The sequence below is a fragment of the Delphinapterus leucas genome, chromosome 9 (assembly GCF_059928025.1).
Source record: "Delphinapterus leucas isolate spDelLeu-1000000601 "Yukka" chromosome 9, BTC_Dleu_Yukka2, whole genome shotgun sequence".
Classification (NCBI taxonomy): Eukaryota; Metazoa; Chordata; class Mammalia; order Artiodactyla; family Monodontidae; genus Delphinapterus; species Delphinapterus leucas.
Window position 1 is genome coordinate 85,747,892 of NC_143137.1, and position 20,054 is coordinate 85,767,945.

A 20,054-nucleotide genomic window follows, 5' to 3' on the forward strand; every position below is an offset into this window, starting at 1 on the left:
ACAAAGTACAGGGAGAGGAAAATGAGTTGTTCAGCAGGTATGAAGTTTCAGTTTTGCAAGATGAAAAAGTTCTGGAGATCTATTGCACAACAATATGAATATACTTAACACTGCTAAACTGTAAACTTAAAAGTAGTTAAAATGGCAAATTTTATTTTATGTGTTTTTTACCATAATCAAAAATCTGAAAACCATTAAAATTTTTTTTTTCTTTTTTGGCACAGCTGCTTTCTAATTCTTGGACTTGAAAATCAACTACAGTTGACCCTTGAACTACAGAGGGGTTAGGGACACTGGTCCCCTGCCCCAGGGCAGTCGAAAATCCACCTGTAACTTTGCAGTCAGCCCTCCATATTTGTGGTTCCACATCTGTAGATTCAACCAACTGCAGATCGTGTAGTACTATCGTATGTATTTATTGAAAAAATCTGTGTATAAGTGGATTTGCATAGGTCAAACCTGTGTTGTTCAAGGGCCAACTGTAAATACATATATTACAGTGTAAGATGTAAAGTTAATTTTGTATGATTATAATAAATAGGAGTTTGGTTTGGTATTATGCACATTGTAAACTTGATCTTTTAGTACAACCTGACCTTTTAGTACAAATTCTCAATTCCAGAAATGTGAAGAGCTTTTCCACATTTTTTCTAATTACCTGTGGATGTATTAATGGCTGATACTACTTAAAAAAATATGTATGGTATAGATAATTATATAGTAAAAAAAATTAATGCTGGCAAACTTTTTAAAATCTTAACCAGAATGGCATTGAGAAGGACATTGAAATTACCATGAGGTCTTGATATAGCAATCTATGTATATATAAGATTGTTTTAAGTTTCTGGTCTCTTAGTTTCAAATGCATTTCCAATATCCTGAATTTGTACTGTCCTCTTCTCACGATTGCTGGTTTTGATGTCATATTTGTGTGTGGATGATTTCCTACCTTTATTCTATGTTTGCCTTTCCCATTTGTTAGTTTTCTTGTTTCTAATTGTGGCCTTTTCTGTATACAGAAGTTCCTTTAGCATTTGTTGCAAAGCTGATCTAGTGGCGCTGAATTCTCTTAACTTTTGCTTGTCTGTAAAGCTTTTGATTTCTCTGTCAAATCTGAACATATGTATCTTAAGTATATCATTCCACTCCCCTTCTGGCCTGAAGAATTTCTGCTGAAAAATCAGCTGATAACCGTATGGGGATTCCCTTGTATGTTATTTGTTGCTTTTTCCCTTATCTTTTAATATTTTAAAAGATTTAAAAATTTTTCTCTTTGTCTTTAATTATTGTCAATTTGACTAATAGGTGTCTCAGTGTGTTCTTCCTTGAGTTAATCCTGTATGGGACTCTGTGATTCCTGGACTTGAGTGAGTGTTTCCTTTCCCATGTTAGAGAAGTTCTCAGCTATTATCTCTTCAGATATTTTCTCAGTCCCTTTCTCTCTCTTTTCTCCTTTTGGGACCCCTATGATGCAAATGTTGATGCATTTAATGTTGTCCCAGAGGTGTCTGAGATTGTCTTTATTTCTTTTCATTCTTTTTCTTTTGTTCCGTTCGGCAGCAGTGATTTCTACCAATCTGTCTTCCAGCTTACTTATTCGGTCTTCTGCCTCATTTATTCTGCTATTGATTCCTTCTAGCATATTTTTCACTTCAGTTATTGTATTGTTCATTTCTGTTTGCTCTTTAAAGCTTTTAGCTCTTTATTAAACATTTCTTGTATCCTCAGTCTGTGCACCATTCATTTCATGAGATCTTGGATCATGTTTACTATCATTACTTCTGAATTCTTTTTCAGGTAGATTGCCTATCTCTGCTTCACTTAGTTTTTCTTCCGTGGTTTTATCTTCTTCCTTCGTCTGTGACCTATTTCTCTGCCATCTCATTTTGTTTAACTTCCTCTGTTTGTGGTCTCCATCCCTCAGGCTTTAGGATTGTAGTTCTTCTTGGTTCTAGTGTCCGCCCCCTGGTGGATGAAGTTGGTCCAGGGGTTTGTGCAGGCTTCCTGGTGGGAGGGGCTGGTGCCTGCCCACTGATGGGTGGAGCTGCATCTTGTCCCTCTGGTGTGCAGGGTCGTGTCAAGGGGTGTGTTTCTAGGTGGCTGTTTGCTCAGGCCAACTTAAAGCAGCCTGTCTGCTGATGGGTGGAGCTGTGTTCCCACCCTGTTGGTTGTTTGGACTGAGGCGTCCCAGCACTGGAGCCTGCAGACTGTTGGTGGGGCCGGGTCTCAGTGCCAAAATGGTGACCTCCAGGAGAGCTCATGCTGATGAGTGTTCCCTGGAGCATCCACCACCAGTGTCCTTGACTCCACAGTGAGCCGGAGCTGACCCCTGCCTCCACAGGAGACCCTCCATAACCCGCAGGTAGGTCTGGCCCAGGTTTCTATGGAGTCACTGTTTTGCCCTGGGTCCCAGTGCATGTGAAAACTTGTGTACATCCTCCAAGAGTGGAGTCTCTGTTTCCTCAGACCTGTGGAGCTCCTGCACTCAAGCCCCACTGGCCTTCAAAGCCAAATGCTCTGGGGGCTCCTCCTTGCGATATCAGACTCCCAGGCTGGGGAGCCTGACATGGGACTTGGAACTCTCACCCTGTGGGAGGACCTCTGCAATATAATTATTTTCCAGTTTGTGGGTTGCGCACCCAGTGGGTATGGAATTTGATCATGTTGTGAAAGTGCCCCTCCTACTATCTCGTTGTGGCTTCTTTGTTTTGGGGTGTAGAATATCACTTTTGGTAGGTCTGAGTCCTTTTTGTTGATGATCATTCAGCAGTTAGTTGTGATTTTGGTGTTTTCGTGAGAGGAGGTGAGCTTAAATCCTTCTACTGCGCCATCTTGTCTCCAGCCCAGAGGACATTGAAATTAAAGTGTGTACGTGCACGTATGCCACAGGCTTACCCATGAGATAGTCTCAAGAAAAAGAAAGTGTGGTGGTGGTGTGTGGTTATGGTGGCATTGGGGTATCTTCATAAGACCAAGTTTCACAATTATTAACAGCCACTATATTAAATCTTGGCAGAGAGTAAAGATTATTTGGGGGAGGCAGTATTTTTTTTGGCAAAAATAATTTATTTAATGACCAAGAAAAAAGATCAAGTTTCAGTTTTAAATATTCATTTTATATATCGTAAAGGTTAAGAAGTCAGTCTTAAAAATCATAGAATATTAACAAAAAGCACAGCAGTAATAAAAATAACACCTGTACACTTTCAGATTAACTCAGTGCCTAATGGGCAGACTCTTAGTTACGCAGAGAAAATTGGATGAAAATTTAAGTGTATTAAATGTGGTAAGAATCAGTTTCTTGTGATCTGATATCTTGAATTTGATAGGGAGCCAATAGAGTTACCTTTTTTGGCCCTGGTAATGTAAAGTAATAATACAAATTTGTTTAATAATGCTCTGAATGATAGCATAATCAAATTATTTTACATAAGTTAAGAATGTTTGAATTATAAATTATTTTTTCAGTTTTCATTCTGTAACTTGTAGAATCATATGCCTTTTTAAAATTTAGATTTAGTTTAAGTTGCATTTCAAAACCCTGTTCTCATCATTCCAACCATTAAAAAAAAAAGACCTTATTAAATCCTCTAAGAACAGTTACTAGTCCTGTCATTGGATAAAATCATTATCTGCGGACCCAATCTCTTTATTAAGTCTTGCCCATTTCCATTCCACTAAACAGGTACCACCTCAAACTTAATATATTTGAAAACAAATATTATCTTTTCCTAGCCTAGTTCCTCTTCCACCTGTCATCTCTATTTTCCTTTATTTGTTCAGTCAGTCCCTCAGCAAACATTTATTGAGTCGGGTACTGCTAGAAACTAGGAGTGCAAAGATAAGATAATAAAGTTTGGTCTCTCTGCCATCTGAGGAGGTTACATCCTAGTGAAGCAAGACAGACAAACCAGTGAATACAATACAATAAATGTTATAATAAAGGTATGTACGTGGTACTGTGAGAGCATGGAGGTGGTGCATCTAAATTACACTAGCGTTGTGAGTTTGAGGAAGTGAGACAAGTCCAATATAGCTAGAGTGTAGCGAGTAAGGGGCACAGTGGTATAAAAGGAGGCTGGAGAGTTCGATAGGGATCAGATCATATAGGGCAGATTTGGCTTTTATACTCAGTGCTTTGCAAAGGCACTGAAAGGTTTTAATCTGGGGTTCATATAATCAGATCTGTATATTAGAAAGATCACTAAATGTTGAGTGGGGAAAAATTGGAAAGGACAATGGTGGATGAAGGAAAAGTTAATTTTAATTAGCAGGTTACTGTAGTAATTCAGGAGAAAGAGTTCAGTGGCCTGGACTCCACAGTGATCTATTTTAAACTAAACAGATAAATAAATAAGCCTTGGATAAATTTTGGTGGAAAAAAATTGATATAGGTGTACCTCATTTTATTGTACTTTGCTTTATTGCAGTTCACAGATACAATTTGTGTTTTTCACAAATTGAAGTTTTGTGACAACTGTGCATGGAGCTTGTTTGTTGGCACCATTTTTCCAAGAGCATTTGCTCACTTTGCATCTCTGTATTTCGTTTTGGTAATTCTCACAGTATTTCAAACTTTTAAAATTATTATTTGTTTTGTTGATATGTGGTCAGTGGTCTTTGATGTTACTGTTACAGTTGTTTTGGGGCATCATGAACGACGTTGCCCATATAAGACATAAAACTTAATTGATAAATGTTCTGTGTCTTCTGACTGCTCTACTGATTGGCTGGTCCCCTGGTTCTCTCCCTCTCCTCAGACCTCCCTATTCCCTGAGACACAACAGTATTGAAATAGGCCAGTGAATAACCGTACCATGGCCTCTAAGTCATCAAGTGAAGGGAAGAGTTGCACATCTCACTTTAAATCGAAAGCTAGAAATGATTAAGCTTAATGAGGAAGGCATATTGAAGCCAAGATAGGATGAGAGTTAGGCCTCATCCAGGTAGCCAAGTTGTGAATGCAAAGGAAAAGTTCTTAAAGGAAATTAAAAGTGCTACTCCAGTGAACACGTGAATGATAAGAAAGCGAAACAGCCTTATTGCTGATATGGAGAAAATTTTAGTGGTTTGGATAGAAGATCAAGCCAGCCACAACTTTCCTTTAAGCCAAAACCTAATCCAGAGCAAGGTCCTAACTCTTTCCAATTCAGTAAAGGCTGAGAGGGATGAGGAAGCTGCAGAAGAAAAGTTTGAAGCTAGCAGAGTTTGGTTTAAGGAGGTTTAAGGAAATACGCTGTCTCCATATCATAAAACTGCAAAGTGAAAGCAGCAAGTGCTGATGTATAAGCTGCAGCAGGTTATCCAGAAGATCTAGCTAAGGTAATTAATGAATGTGACTTCACTAAACAACAGATTTTCAATGTAGAAGAAACAGCCTTATATTGGAAGAAAATTCCACCTAGGCCTTTCATAGCTAGAGAAGAGAAGTCAGTGCCTGGCTTCACAGCTTCAAAGGACTGAATGACTCTGCTTAAGGGCTAATGCAGCTGGTGACTTAAAGTTGAAGCCAGTGTTCATTTACCATACTGAAAATCCTACACGCCTTCAGAATTACACTCAATCTACTCTGCCTGTGCTCTATAAACGGAACAACAAAGCCTTGGTGACAGCATATCCGTTTACAACATGGTTTAGTGAATATTTTAAGCCCACTGTTGCTACCTACTGCTCAGGAAAAGAAAAAAAAGATTCCTTTCAAATTATTACTGTGCACTGACAATGCAGTTAGCCACCCAAGAGCTCTGATAGAGATGTACAATGATATTAATGTTTTCATGCCTGCTAACACAACATCCATCCTGCAGCCCACAGATCTGGAGTAAATTCGACTTTCAAGTCTTATTATTTAAGAAACACATTTTGTAAGGCTCTAGCTGCCATAGATAGTGATTCCTCTGATGGATCTGAGCAAAGTGAGCTGAAAACCTTCTGGAAAGGATTCACCATTCTAGATGCCACTAGAACATTTGTGATTTATGGGAAGAGGTCAAAATAGCAACATTAACAGGAATTTAGAAGAAGTTGAGTCCAACCCTCATGGATGACTTTGAAGGAAGTCATGACTTTGGAGGAAGTAACTGCAGATGTGGTGGAAATAGCAAGAGAACTAGAATTATAAGTGGAGCTGGAAGATGTGACTGAATTGCTGCAATTTCATGATGAAACTTTAATGGATAAAGAATTGCTTCTTATGGATGAGCAAAGAAAGTGGTTTCTTGAGATGGAATCTAGTCCTGGTGAAGATGCTAGCAGATTGTTGAAATTATAACAAAGGATTTAGAATATTACACAAATTTAGTTGATAAAGCAGCAGCAAGATTTGAGAGGATTGGCTCCAATTTTTAAAGAAGTTCTACTGTGGGTAAAATGCTATCAAACAGTATTGCATGCTACAGAGAAACAATGAAAGGAAGAGTCAGTCAATACACCAAACTTCGTTGTTGTCTTATTTTAGGAAATGGCCGTATCCACTCCAGCTTCCAGCAGCCACCAGCCTAATCAGTCAGCAGCCATCAACACTGAAGCAAGACTCTCCACCAGCAAAAAGATTATTAATTGCTAGTCAGATAATGGTTAGCATTTTTTGTTTTACTCTTTATAAATTTTTATTATATAAAAAATTTATAAAATTTTAAATTATGCTTGTAAATGGATGCTGTGAGGAAGATGCATGCTTACCTCATTGGTTATTATGAAGCTTCTTAGGCCATTTAATTATTTTTCTGTTATTTGTTACTATATCTTATACTCTAGCCCCTATTTCCTAAACCAGGAAGGACCAAATTTTAGAGCAAAGTTTATTTCCTGCCCACAGTCCAAGAATCTGGGTACTGATCAGCAAATTTCTTTTGGAGAGTAGCACATGATGTACGATGAGGTTGGGCCCCAGGTTGTCTCTGATAGTAGATTAAATCCATTAAAGTAATCGTACAGAGGGACTTCAGATAAACACAACAGTCTCCTGTGGAGAGAGCTGTATGAACAAGTTATTGAGTTTAGAGAAACTTTTGTTTCATTTTGATTCCAAAACTGGTGCCCAAAAGGCCACAGACCTTATTTATCAAGTGGATATCAAGTGGAATAATTTGAGGCCTAGAAAATTAAAGCAGTTTGCTTTTTCTATGGAGATTTTCAATCTGAAACCCAAGTTTGGAAGTAATGAGCAACTTTATGTGTCAGTTGTTATTATAGGCAGCTGAGCTCAGCTCTTTTGGGCCACCATACAGAGCCTATGAGGCATAGAAACAGAAATACTCTCACTGCTAAGAGGTCTGGATTGTATCTGTAGCATGATTTCTGCAAGAAACCATGCCAATAAACTTTAGTTCCTGGGGCTCAGGCTTCCCACAGGGTTTGATGTGTCAGCCCTGTAATTTTATTTAAATTCCTGCTCCATGGTTTCCCTTGTTGTTGCCGTCACTGGTAAATAACTGTGTGTTGTATAATTCTTTTTTTTTTTTTGAATTTTATTTTATTTTTTTATACAGCAGATTCTCCAATTTTATACACATTGGGATTGTCAATCCCAATCGCCCAATTCATCACACCCCCACCCCCACCCCTGCACCGCTTTCCCCCCTTGGTGTCCATACGTTTGTTCTCTACATCTGTGGCTCAGTTTCTGCCCTGCACACCGGTTCATCTGTACCATTTTTCTAGGTTCCGCATATATGCGTTAATATACGATATTTGTTTTTCTCTTTCTGACTTACTTCACTCTGTGTGACAGTCTCTAGGTTCATCCAGGTCCCTACAAATGACCCAATTTCATTCCTTTTTATGGCTGAGAAATATTCCACTGTATATATGTACCACATCTTCTTTATCCATTTGTCTGTCAGTGGGCATTTAGGTTACTTCCATGACCTGGCTATTATAAATAGTGCTGCAATGAACATTGGGGTGCATGTGTCTTTTTGAATTGCGGTTTTCTCTGGGTATATGCCCAGTAGTGGGATTGATGGGTCATATGGTAGTTCTATTTGTACTTTTTTAAGGAACCTCCATACTGTTCTCCATAGTGGCTGTATCAATTTACATTCCCACCAACAGTGCAAGAGGGTTCTCTTTTCTCCACACCCTCTCCAGCATTTGTTGTTTATAGATTTTCTGATGATGCCCATTCTAACTGCTGTGAGGTGATACCTCACTGTAGTTTAGATTTGCGTTTCTCTAATAATTAGTGATGTTGAGCATCTTTTCATGTGCTTCTTGGCCATCTGTATGTCTTCTTTGGAGAAATGTCTACTTAGGTCTTCTGCCCATTTTTGGACTGGGTTGTTTGTTATTTTAATATTGAGCTGCATGAGCTGTTTATATATTTTGGAGATTAATCCGTTCTCCATTGATTCGTTGGCAAATATTTTCTCCCATTCAGAGGGTTGTCATTTTGTCTTGTTTGTAGTTTCCTTTGCTTTGCAAAAGCTTTGAAGTTTCATTAGGTCCCATTTGTTTATTTTTGTTTTTATTTCCATTACTCTAGGAGGTGGATCAAAAAAGATCTTGCTCTGATTTATGTCAGAGAGTGTTCTTCCTGTGTTTTCCTCTAAGAGTATTTATACTGTCTCATCTTACATTTAGGTCTCTAATCCATTTTGAGTTTATTTTTGTGTATGGTGTTAGGGAGTGTTCTAATTTCATTCTTTCACATGTAGCTGTCTAGTTTTCCCAGCACCACTTATTGAAGAGACTGTCTTTTCTCCATTGTATATCCTTGCCTCCTTTGTCATAGATTAGTTGACCATAGGTGCGTGGGTTTATCTCTGGGCTTTCTATCTTGTTCCATAGATCTATGTTTCTGTTTTTGTGCCAGTCTTGATTACTGTAGCTTTGTAGTAGAGTCTGAAGTCAGGGAGCCTGATTCCTCCAGCTCCGTTTTTTTCCCTCACGACTACTTTGGCTATTCGGGGTCTTTTGTGTCTCCGTACAAATTTTAAGATTTTTTGTTTTAGTTCCATAAAAAATGCCATTGGTAATTTGATAGGGATTGCATTGAATCTGTAGATTGCTTTGGGTAGGATAGTCATTTTCATAATGTTGATTCTTCCAGTCCAAGAACATGGTATATCTCTCCATCTGTTAGTATCATCTTTAATTTCTTTCATCAGTGTCTTATAGTTTTCTGCATACAGGTTTTTTTTCTCCCTAGGTAGGTTTATTCCTAGGTATTTTATTCTTTTTGTTGCAATAGTAAATGGGAGTGTTTCCTTAATCTCTGTTTCATATTTTTCATTATTAGGGTATAGGAATGGAAGAGTATTCTGTGCATTAATTTTGTATCCTGCAACTTTACCAGATTCATTGATTAGCTCTAGTAATTTTCTGGTGGCATCTTTAGGATTCTCTATGTATAGTATCATGTCATCTGCAAACAGTGACAGTTTTACTTCTTCTTTTCCCATTTGTATTCCTTTTATTTCTTTTTTTTCTCTGATTGCCATGGCTAGGACTTCCAAAACTATGTTGAATAATAGTGGTGAGAGTGGACGTCCTTGTCTTGTTCCTGATCTTAGAGTAAAGGCTTTCAGTTTCTCACCACTGAGAATGATGTTTCCTGTGGGTTTGTCATATATGGCCTTTATTATGTTGAGGTAAGTTCCCTCTATGCCCACTTTCTGGAAAGTTTTTATCATAAATGGGTGTTGAATTTTGTCAAAAACTTTTTCTGCCTCTATTGAGATGATCATATGGTTTTTATTCTTCACTTTGTTATTATGGTATATCACATTGATTAATTTGCATATATTGAAGAATTCTTGCATCCCTGGGATAAATCCCACTTGATCATGATGTACGATCCTTTTAATGTGCTGTTGGATTCTGTTTACTAGTATTTTGTTGAGGATTTTTGCATCTATATTCATGAGTGATATTGGCCTGTAATTTTCTTTTTTTGTAGTATCTTTGTCTGGTTTTGGTGTCAGGGTAATGGTGGCGTCATAGAATGAGTTTGGGAGTGTTCCTTCCTCTGTAACTTATTGGAAGAGTTTGAGAAGGACAGGTGTTAGCTCTTCTTAAATGTTTGATAGAATTCACCTGTGAAGCCATCTGGTCCTGGACTTTTGTTTGTTGGAAGATTATTAATAACAGTTTCAATTTCATTACTTGTGATTGGTCTGTTCATATTTTCTATTTCTTCCTGGTTCAGTCTTGGAAGGTTATACCTTTCTAAGAATTTGTCCATTTTATTGGCATAGAGTTGCTTGTAGTAATCTCTTAGGATGCTTTGCATTTCTGTGGTGCCTGTTGTAACTTCTCCTTTTTCATTTCTAATTTTATTGATTTGAGTCCTATCTCTCGTGTTCTTGATGAGTATGGCTAATGGTTTATCAATTTTGTTTATCTTCTCAAAGAACCAGCTTTTAAAAAAAAAAAAAGAACCAGCTTTTATTAGTTTTATTGATGTTTGCTATTGTTTTCTCTGTTTCTATTTCATTTATTTCTGCTCTGATATTTATGATTTCTTTGCTTCTGCTAACTTTGGGTTTTGTTTGTTCTTCTTTCTCTAGTTCCCTTAGGTGTAAGGTTAAATTGTTTATTTGAGATATTTGTTGTTTCTTGAGGTAGGCTTGTATTGCTATAAACTTCCCTCTTAGAACTGCTTTTGCTGCATCCCATAGGTTTTGGATCATCATGTTTTCACTGTCATTTGTCTCTAGGTATTTTTTGATTTCCTCTTTGATTTCTTCTGTTATCTCTTGGTTATTTAGTAATGTATTGTCTAGCCTTCATGTGTTTGTGTTTTTTACATTTTTTTCCCTGTAATTGATCTCTAATCTCGTAGCGTTGTTGTCAGAAAAGATGCTTGATAGGATTTCAATTCTGTTAAATTTACTGAGGCTTGATTTGTGACCCAAGATGTGATCTATCCTGGAGAATGTTCCGTGCGCACTTGAGAAGAAAGTGTAATCTGTTGTTTTTGGATGGAATGTCCTATAAATATCAATTAAATCTATCTGGTTTATTGTGTCATTTAAAGCTTGTGTTTCCTTATTAATTTTCTGTTTGGATGATCTGTCCATTGGTGTAAGTGAGGTGTTAAAGTCCCCCACCATTATTGTGTTACCATCGATTTCCTCTTTTATAGCTGTTAGCAGTTGCCTTATGTATTGAGGTGCTCCTATTTTGGGTGCATATATATTTATAATTGTTATATCTTCATTTTGGATTGATCTCTCTATCATTATGTAGTGTCCTTCCTTGTCTCTTGTGACATTCTTTATTTTAAAGTCTATTTTATCTGCTATGAGAATTTCTACTCCAGCTTTCTTTTGATTTCCATTTGCATGAAATATCTTTTTCCATCCCCTCATTTTCAGTCTGTATGTGTCCCTAGGTCTGAAGTGGGTCTCTTGTAGGCAGCATATATATGGGTCTTGTTTTTGTATCCATTCAGCAAGCCTGTGTCTTTTGGTTGGAGCATTTAATCCATTCACATTTAAGGTACTTATCGATATGTATGTTCCTATTACCATTTTCTTAATTGTTTGGGGTTAGTTTTTGTAGGTCCTTTTCTTCTCTTGTGTTTCCCACTTAGAGAAGTTCCTTTAGCATTTGTTGTGGAGCTGGTTTGGTGGTGCTGAATTCTCTTAGCTTTTGCTTGCCTGTAAAGCTTTGATTTCTCCATCGAACCTGAATGAGATCCTTGCCTGGTAGAGCAATCTCGGTTGTAGGTTCTTCCCTTTCATCACTTTAAGTATATCATGCCACTCCCTTCTGACTTGTAGAGTTTCTGCTGAGAAATCAGCTGTTAACGTCATGGGAGTTCCCTTCTATGTTATTTGTCGTTTTTCCCTTGCCGCTTTCAGTAATTTTTCTTTGTCTTTAATTTTTGCCAATTTGATTACTATGTGCTCGGAGTGTTTCTCCTTGCGTTTTCCTGTATGGGACTCTCTGTGTTTCCTGGACTTGGGTGGCTATTTCCTTTTCCATTTCAGGCAAGTTTTTGACTATAATCTCTTCAAATTTTTCTCAGGTCCTTTCTCTCTCTCTTCTTCTGGGACCCCTAAAATGCGAATGTTGTTGTGTTTAAGAGGTCTCTTAGGCTGTCTTCATTTCTTTGCATTCTTTTTCTTTATTCTGTTCTGCAGCAGTGAATTCCATAATTCTGTCTTCCAGGTCAGTTATCCATTCTTCTGCCTCAGTTATTCTGCTATTGATTCCTTCTAGTGTAGTTTTCATTTCAGTTATTGTATTGTTCATCTCTGTTTGTTTGTTCTTTAATGCTTCTAGGTCTTTGTTAAACATTTCTTGCATCTTCTCGATCTTTGCCTCCATTCTTTTTCTGAGGTCCTGGATCATCTTCACTGTGATTATTCTGAATTCTTTTTCTGGAAGGTTGCCTGTCTCCACTTCATTTAGTTGTTTTTCTGGGGTTTTATCTTGTTCCTTCATCTGGTACATAGCCCTCTGCCTTTTCATCTTGTCTATCTTTCTGTGAATGTGGTTTTTGTTCCATAGGCTGCAGGATTGTAGTTTTTCTTGCTTCTGCTGTCTGCCCTCCTGTGGATGAGGCTATCTAAGAGGCTTGTGCAAGTTTTTTCATGGGAGGGACCAGTGGTGGGTAGAGCTGGGTGTTGCTCTGGTGGGCAGAGCTCAGTAAAATTTTAGTCCACTTGTCTGCTGATGGGTGGGGCTGGGTTCCCTCCCTGTTGGTTGTTTGGCCTGAGGCCACCCAACACTGGAGCCTACCCAGGCTCTTTGGTGGGGCTAATGGCGAACTCTGGGAGGGCTCATGCCAAGGAGTACTTCCCAGAACTTCTGCCGCCAGTGTCCTTGTCTTCACGGTGAGACACAGCCACCCCCGCCTCTGCAGGAGAGCCTCCAACACTAACAGGTAGGTCTGGTTCAGTCTCCCCTGGGGTCACTGCTCCTTCCCCTGGGTCCCGATGCACACACTACTTTGTGTGTGCCCTCCAAGAGTGGAGTCTCTGTTTACCCCAGTCCTGTCAAACTCCTGCAGTCAAATCCCGCTAGCCTTCAAAGTCTGATTCTCTAGGAATTCCTCCTCCCGTTGCCAGACCCCCAGGTTGGGAAGCCTGACGTGGAGCTCAGAACCTTCACTCCAGTGGGTGGACTTATGTGGTATAAGTGTTCTCCAGTTTCTGAGTCACCCACCCAGAAGTTATGGGATTTGATTTTATTGTGATTGCACCCCTCCTATTGTCTCATTTTGGCTTCTCCTTTGTCTTTGGATGTGGGGTATCTTTTTTGATGAGTTCCAGTGCCTTCCTGTCGATGATTGTTCATCAGTTAGTAGTCAGTGTGTGTTGTATAATTCTTAAAGTGCTTTACAAATATGTGCTATTCTGAGGTCAAAAGAAAGCCTGGAACTCTCTTAAGGTAAAACATTTACCTACTAAAGAGTTGTGCACAGTGTGTATTCTTTGGGATGCATTCTCTAATCCTTATGAGATCCTTGATTCTGAGTTTCGTGCTCTACCCATATATGGCAAATTGGATAGGTGGTGAATACCTTAGATAAGATATTTCTGGGAATAAGTTGACTTCTCTGTTAAGTTTTAGACTGGGTTCATCAGCTTAGATATGAAACCTCACCGTTGTATATCAAGCCATTTTTAAGACCAAAAATGCATGTGGTACAATTTAGATGATTAGAGATAAAGTATGTTGTCAGCCAAATGATTGTTGTTTGTCATTGTCTGCATGGTAGGGAAGGTGGTATTACTGGGTTCACTTTATTTTAGTCAAACTGGAAATGTAAAGCATAATAAAAATAAGTTCATTTGGTATCAAAATAAACTACCAAGTCAGAAGAGAGTTCTTGGCTTGTTTGTAGGCTGGAGACGTACATTTAATGGTATTGTGATTTATAATGGAAAACGGGTTCATTTGTTGGAAAAGATGTTGAAATGGGACCAAGCCCACAGGATGCCACTTTTAAGAGCTAGAGACAGTATTTTCTCTCCAAACGGGTGAAAAAATCTAGTCTTTTGATATGACTCATAGAAATAACTTATTTTTAGAACACACTTAAGTTTTGGTTTTCTCCAGGTTTACAGCATATGGATTTGTCAGTAATGTAGATGTGCTTCCGGATGACATGGAAGAAATTTGGTAACAGAATGAAGAATGCTGTAGGTTTATGGCTGTCTACTTAAAAATACTTTGACAGGTAGTTAATGTAGGAACTGCCTTCAGATCATTTGTGCTTTTATGGTGTTTTTGTTTCTCCATTTTGTTAAAGTGTAAGATCCTGGGAGAGTGTAATAAGTAGACATCAGCTTTGTTTGTTAACGTTTCCCAAAAAAAAGGAAGATCAGGTTTTGTTCCCATTCACCTGAAAACTTTATTTGTTAAGGACAGATTGTAAATGTTAGACTTTGCAGGCTACATACGGTTTCTGTTGTTTATTCTCTTTTGTTTTGTTTCTTTATAACCCTTTAAAAGTGTAGAAGTCGGGCTTCCCTGGTGGCGCAGTGGTTGAGGGTCCGCCTGCCAATGCAGGGGACATGGGTTCATGCCCCGGTTCGGGAAGATCCCACATGCCGCGGAGCGGCTAGGTCCGTGAGCCATAGCCGCTGAGCCTGCACATCCGGAGCCTGTGCTCCACAATGGGAGAGGCCACAACAGTGAGAGGCCTGTGTACCGCAAAAAAAAAAAAAAGCGTAGAAGCCATTCTTAGCTCTTAGGCCATAAAAACAGGCGTCAGGCCAGATTTGGCCTGTGGGCCATATTTGCTGATTCCTAGACTAGAGATCAAAGTACAGACCCCAGTCTTAGAGCATGTGAATTCTGTTTGTAATGCCTGGGTTTTTTTTTTTTTTTAGTTTTTGTTTTCATGTTTATTTTGGTCATATACGAAACACTGAACCACAGCCAAATCTTACCCTGAGGAAACTCTTCCCAGTAATGAAGAAAAAAGATTTATGCACCTAAAAGTGTAATCATGTAAAATTTAAGAAACAGTACAGCCATAGAAGGTATAAGATGCCAAGTAAAAACACAAAAACCTGTTCAACATCACTAGCCATTGGTATGGTACAAATTAGAACCAGAATGAGATGCTACTACATACCTATTAGAATGGCTAAAATAAGAAATACTGATAATATCAAATGCTGGCAAGGATGTGGAGAGATTGGATCTCTTCTGCATTGGTATTGGGCATGGAAAATAATATAGCCACTCCTGAATTCAGCCTGGCATTTTGTTAAAAAGAAAGTACCATATGACCCAACAATTACATTCCTGGGCATTTATCTTGGAGAAATGAAACTTAGTGTTCACATAAAAACCTGTACATAAGTATTCATAGCTTTATTTATAATAGCCAAAAAATGGAAATGACTAAAATATACTTCTATCGGTAAGTGGTTACACAAACTGTGGTATGTCCACACAGTGGAGTAGTATTCAACAGTGAAAAAGAACAGTCTATTAATACACACAACTTGGATAGAAGTTAGGGGCATTATGCTGAGTGAAAATAGCCAGTCTCAAAATATTGCATACTGTATGATTACATTTATCTAATGTTCTTGAAGTGACATTATTATGGATATGGAGAACAGACAAGTTGTTGCAAAAAGTTAAGAAAGGAGAGGGAAGATAAAACTATAAAGAGATATCACATAGAACTTTCTTTGTGATGATAAAACAGTTCTGTATCTTGATTATAATGATTATGTGAATCTATACATGTGATAAAATCTCATAAAAGTATACACAAAAACATGTAAAAGAGTGAGTGCATGTAAAAAATGGTGAAGCCTGAGTAAGTTCTGTAGTCTAATGAATTGTATGCCAAACAATTACCTATTTTTGATAATGCACGATGGTTATTATAAGATGTCAACATTGGAGAAACTGGGTAATGGGTGCACAGGACCTCTTTGTACTATTTTTACAACTTCTTTTGAGTCTTTAATTATTTCCCAACAAGAAATAACAGAGAGCATGATGTAGGGAGGGGAAAAAAGATGGGAAGAGGGAGAAAGAGAGAAAGATAGAAACAGTGAGGGCTTCTAGGCTAGAAGTAGAATAAAAAGGACTGAATTACCCTTCTACTTAAACCAACAACAACAAAAATTTTTAAATAGACAAAATACATGAAAAAACAGTTTCTAAGATACTGTACATCAGGCAATGAAAGAAAGTGATCACTAAGAGCTGGGAAGCAAGCAAAATGAGTCCCTGCGTACTCCCTCGAGAGAGTCTTCAGGCTGTAGTACATGGAGAAGGGACTAATGTAGAGCCCAGCAGACTCCTTGAATTGAGGAAACCATAAGGAGAGTCCACAGAGGTTGACAGCTAGAGTTTATAAAGTACCAGAAGGAATAGAACCTAATGCTCACACAATTCCAGGAAAAACGCCTATCCCACCTGCCAGACTGGAAAATACCATAACTCATGGAGCACTGGGTAGAGCAGTTAGTAGTTGGAAAGAGCCCTAGACTGCACATTCCTCCAGAACTGCCTAACAAATCATAAAACAAGAGATGAAAAGTTGAAATTGTTTCCAAGTACTTTAACTGCACAAAGCTTGAGATTTATAGAAATACAAAAATGCCTGGAACCCAACAAAATAAAATTCACCATGTCTGGCATCCAATCAAAGAGTATCAGACATGCAAATAGGCAAGAAATCATGACCCAAAATGAAGTGAATATCAATCGAAACCTATACAGAAAAGACACAGATGTTAGAATTAGCAGAGAAGAAAAATAAAATAGTTATTATAACTGAATTCCACATATTGGGATAAAGTTAAGTAAGACATGGAAGATATAAAAAAGACCAAAATTGAATTTCTAGAAATGAAAACTACAATATCTGAGACGAAAAATACAGAGGATGTGATTAGACATAAAAGGATATTTCTTGGGCAAAACTGATTAATTGCATACTTGCTCAAAACCTAGTGTACTGTTGACTTTTTCATTATTCCAAATAATTGAGAGAAAATATAATGATGGGCAGCATTATAACTAGCTCAAAAATATTTGCTTGTAAAAATTTGTTGCTAAGATGTCCTGGGTTGCACTTTTGTCAAGGGAAGAACAGATAAAAAATGTTGACATTAAAATATTTGGTTTTACGGGATTGTGTGTGGTGTTAGAGCTTTTGTTTGTGAAAAACGTGCATTAAAACTAAGACTTCAGGGGCTTCCCTGGTGGCGCAGTGGTTGGGAGTCTGCCTGTCGATGCAGGAGACACAGGTTCACGTCCCAGTCCGGGAGGATCCCATGTGCCGCGGAGCGGCTGTGCCCGTGAGCCATGGCTGCTGGACCTGCATGTCCAGAGCCTGTGCTCCGCAACGGGAGAGGCCACAGCAGTGAGAGGCCGGCATACCACAAAAAAAATAATAAAAATAAATAAATAAATAAGATTTCAGAGTAGTTATTTAAATCCTTTTTCAAAAGTGTATAATTTATTTTCCTAGCCAGCTGGTAAGCTTTTTGAGGGCATTACCATGTCTTTTTACATGTTTTGAACCTCCCTAAAATACTTAGCCTGATGCTTCCCATAGTGGGTGGTCAGTAGTGTTTATAATGTAAAAGAGGGAATCCTCCAGCTGTGATGCACTGAAATTTAACCTGTTCCTGATAAGACAACACCAGAATTATCCCTCAGAATGTAAGTAAACAAAGTCTGTTACAAGGTTTGGAGTGGGGAGTGGTGGGGTGGGGGGCAGGAAGAAGCTTACCTTAGCCAAGAGGCTTTTAAACAAGGCTATTTTTAAACAAGGAACAGAAATTCTGCCAGTTACTCCTTAGAGCCCTATCTTTGTCCATGGCTAGAGCTGATTAGATCAGGTGCATTTTGGGTTAAATAATGAGTAATGCTTATCAACCAGGTATTTGGAAATCACTCAGTCAGTCAAACTTGGATATTTATATACTTGAGTAGATTTGGACATGGCAGATTTTGAGAGCAAATGCTAGAGTTTAAAAACATGTCCTGAGAAGAAACTTTTCTCTCACTTAAAGGAAGCCAAGCCACACGGGGATAGGTTAGTCATTTCCCATTTCTTGGTCAAAAAAATATTGTCTGATTTTCATTGGTAAAGGGGATTAAATAAGGAACAAGGTTTCTGCAGCCCCAAGTTCCAATCTCTGTTACAAGATTTTTGTAGGAAGGAATTTATAAACTTTACGAATAAGAATTAGAATCTCCACAGATTCAACCCAAAGTACAGAGCTTTCAGTAAATTTCTTATTTGCAAGATAAAGCTATTTTCCAGCAACTTAAATGGAACTTTACAAACTGTCTTGCTTGTGAGTATTGTCCCTAAACTAAAATCACTTGTGTGTTCATTTTGTTAGTAACAATAGTACTGTGCATGGTCTCCTCTGCTGCAGAAGGAAATGGGTAGATTTGGCTTCTCCTTCCGTAAGCAAGAAACTCATGATTGAGGAGGTAAAAGATCTTAGATATTTGGGAAGCCCTTACTATTGTTGATGCTTTACTATTGCTATTAAAATGTGTAAAAAATAATAGAACAACCAATATTCAGGATTACCAGTTCTTTCCTCTACGTTTATTTGAATTACTAGAAAAAGAAGTTCTGTACTATACAAAAACTGTTGGTTGTAGATACCTTGAAATCCTGACCTGCTAAATGTGGTAAGGCACAAAAAGATGAACAGATTAAAATTGATAAAGTTGAACCCCTTAATGATGAAGATTGGGGGAAAAGAGAAGCTTCTAATACAGGGATTACTAGTTGGAATAAGAGAGATTTTAAGCAGTTTACTGAGAAGTGGGTTGTGATGATACTGAAGATACAGCAAGAGAAGTGGAAGGAAAAAGAAACTCTAGACGAAGTCATTGAATATGCTGCTGTCTTTTGGGAAAGATCCAGTGAAGATGTAGATAGACAAGATTATGGCTCAGATTAAAGGGGAGAGACAAGAATTCACAGGAGAATTTGTATCACACAAAAGCACTTGACACAAAGATTGAATGGTACAAAGCACCTTTTCAGCAGCTGGGAACATCATAAAGGAGAAAACTGTCCTAGAGAAGAGAGTTGTTTCCTGATTTGTGTGCTTGGATTCAACAAAGAAAATGTATATGATGAATTGAGCCAGTGTATTCACAACATTCATCAGTTCAGATTTGACTGGTCTCTTAAGTTCAGAATTGCAGTGGATCTCCAGAGGAGGTGTAGCATCTTAACTACCTTGATTGAAAGAAAAAACAGAACTAGAAGACTAGAGATGGGAAACAAACCAGGTGAGCTCAATGATTGCCGTAGCCTATTACTTTGAGAGTGTTTCCAGGCTGCAGGGCAGGGATGGGTAACATAGGCAGAGCCCAACAGACTCACCAAGTGGAGGAGACCAGGGCTGCTAGAGTTAACAAGAGAAAGTTCCAGAGCAAACAGAGGTACACAGGGTGCCCATGACTGTTCAGCAAAGTACGGATCAGCATCTGTGTGAGGAAACCACCTGATACATGCTACAATATGAATGAACCTCATAATAATTATGCTGAAATAACCTAGATATTTTTAAAAAGACTACGTATTGTATATTTTGTGTGACTCCATTTATTAAAATCTTAGAAAATGCAACTAATCCAAAGTGACACAAAGTAGATTAGTAATTATCGAAGGATTGGTGGGGGTCGGGGGGGTTGTAGAGGTGACAGGCCGGGTGGGGCATGAGGGAAAGATTACAAAGTGGCACAAGGAAACTTAGGAGTGATGGATATGTTCATTATCTTGATTGAGGAGATGGTTTTGCAGACTTTTACATATGTAAAAACTTATTACATTACATACTTTAAATACATGTATTATTTTGTCAATTGCACTTAAATAAAGCTCTTTTTAAAACCTGCATCCAAAAAAAATACAAACAAAAAACAGAGTAGTTTCCCTTTCAGAGTTGTTCTGAGGAAAAGAAAGGAGAGAACAAGCCCAAGTAACCTATTTGCAACTCTCTTCCAACTCAGGTTGTCTTTACTAAGATTTTTGCAGTTCAAAAGTGTTTTTCAGTTTTAGAGATGTAGTGTTAGGATCTATGTAGTCAAATATTGCTCTTGTCAATCAAGATATAACTTTATGCAATTTTGTGTTTCAG

General features: G+C 38.1%; 1 protein-coding gene across 1 annotated transcript in view; it reads left to right on the plus strand.

Annotated features, from left to right (window-relative positions):
- The window catches only part of FAM185A (family with sequence similarity 185 member A), a 139,348-nt gene that overhangs the window by 61,449 nt on the left and 57,845 nt on the right, over window positions 1-20,054 (plus strand). The window lies entirely within an intron of this gene.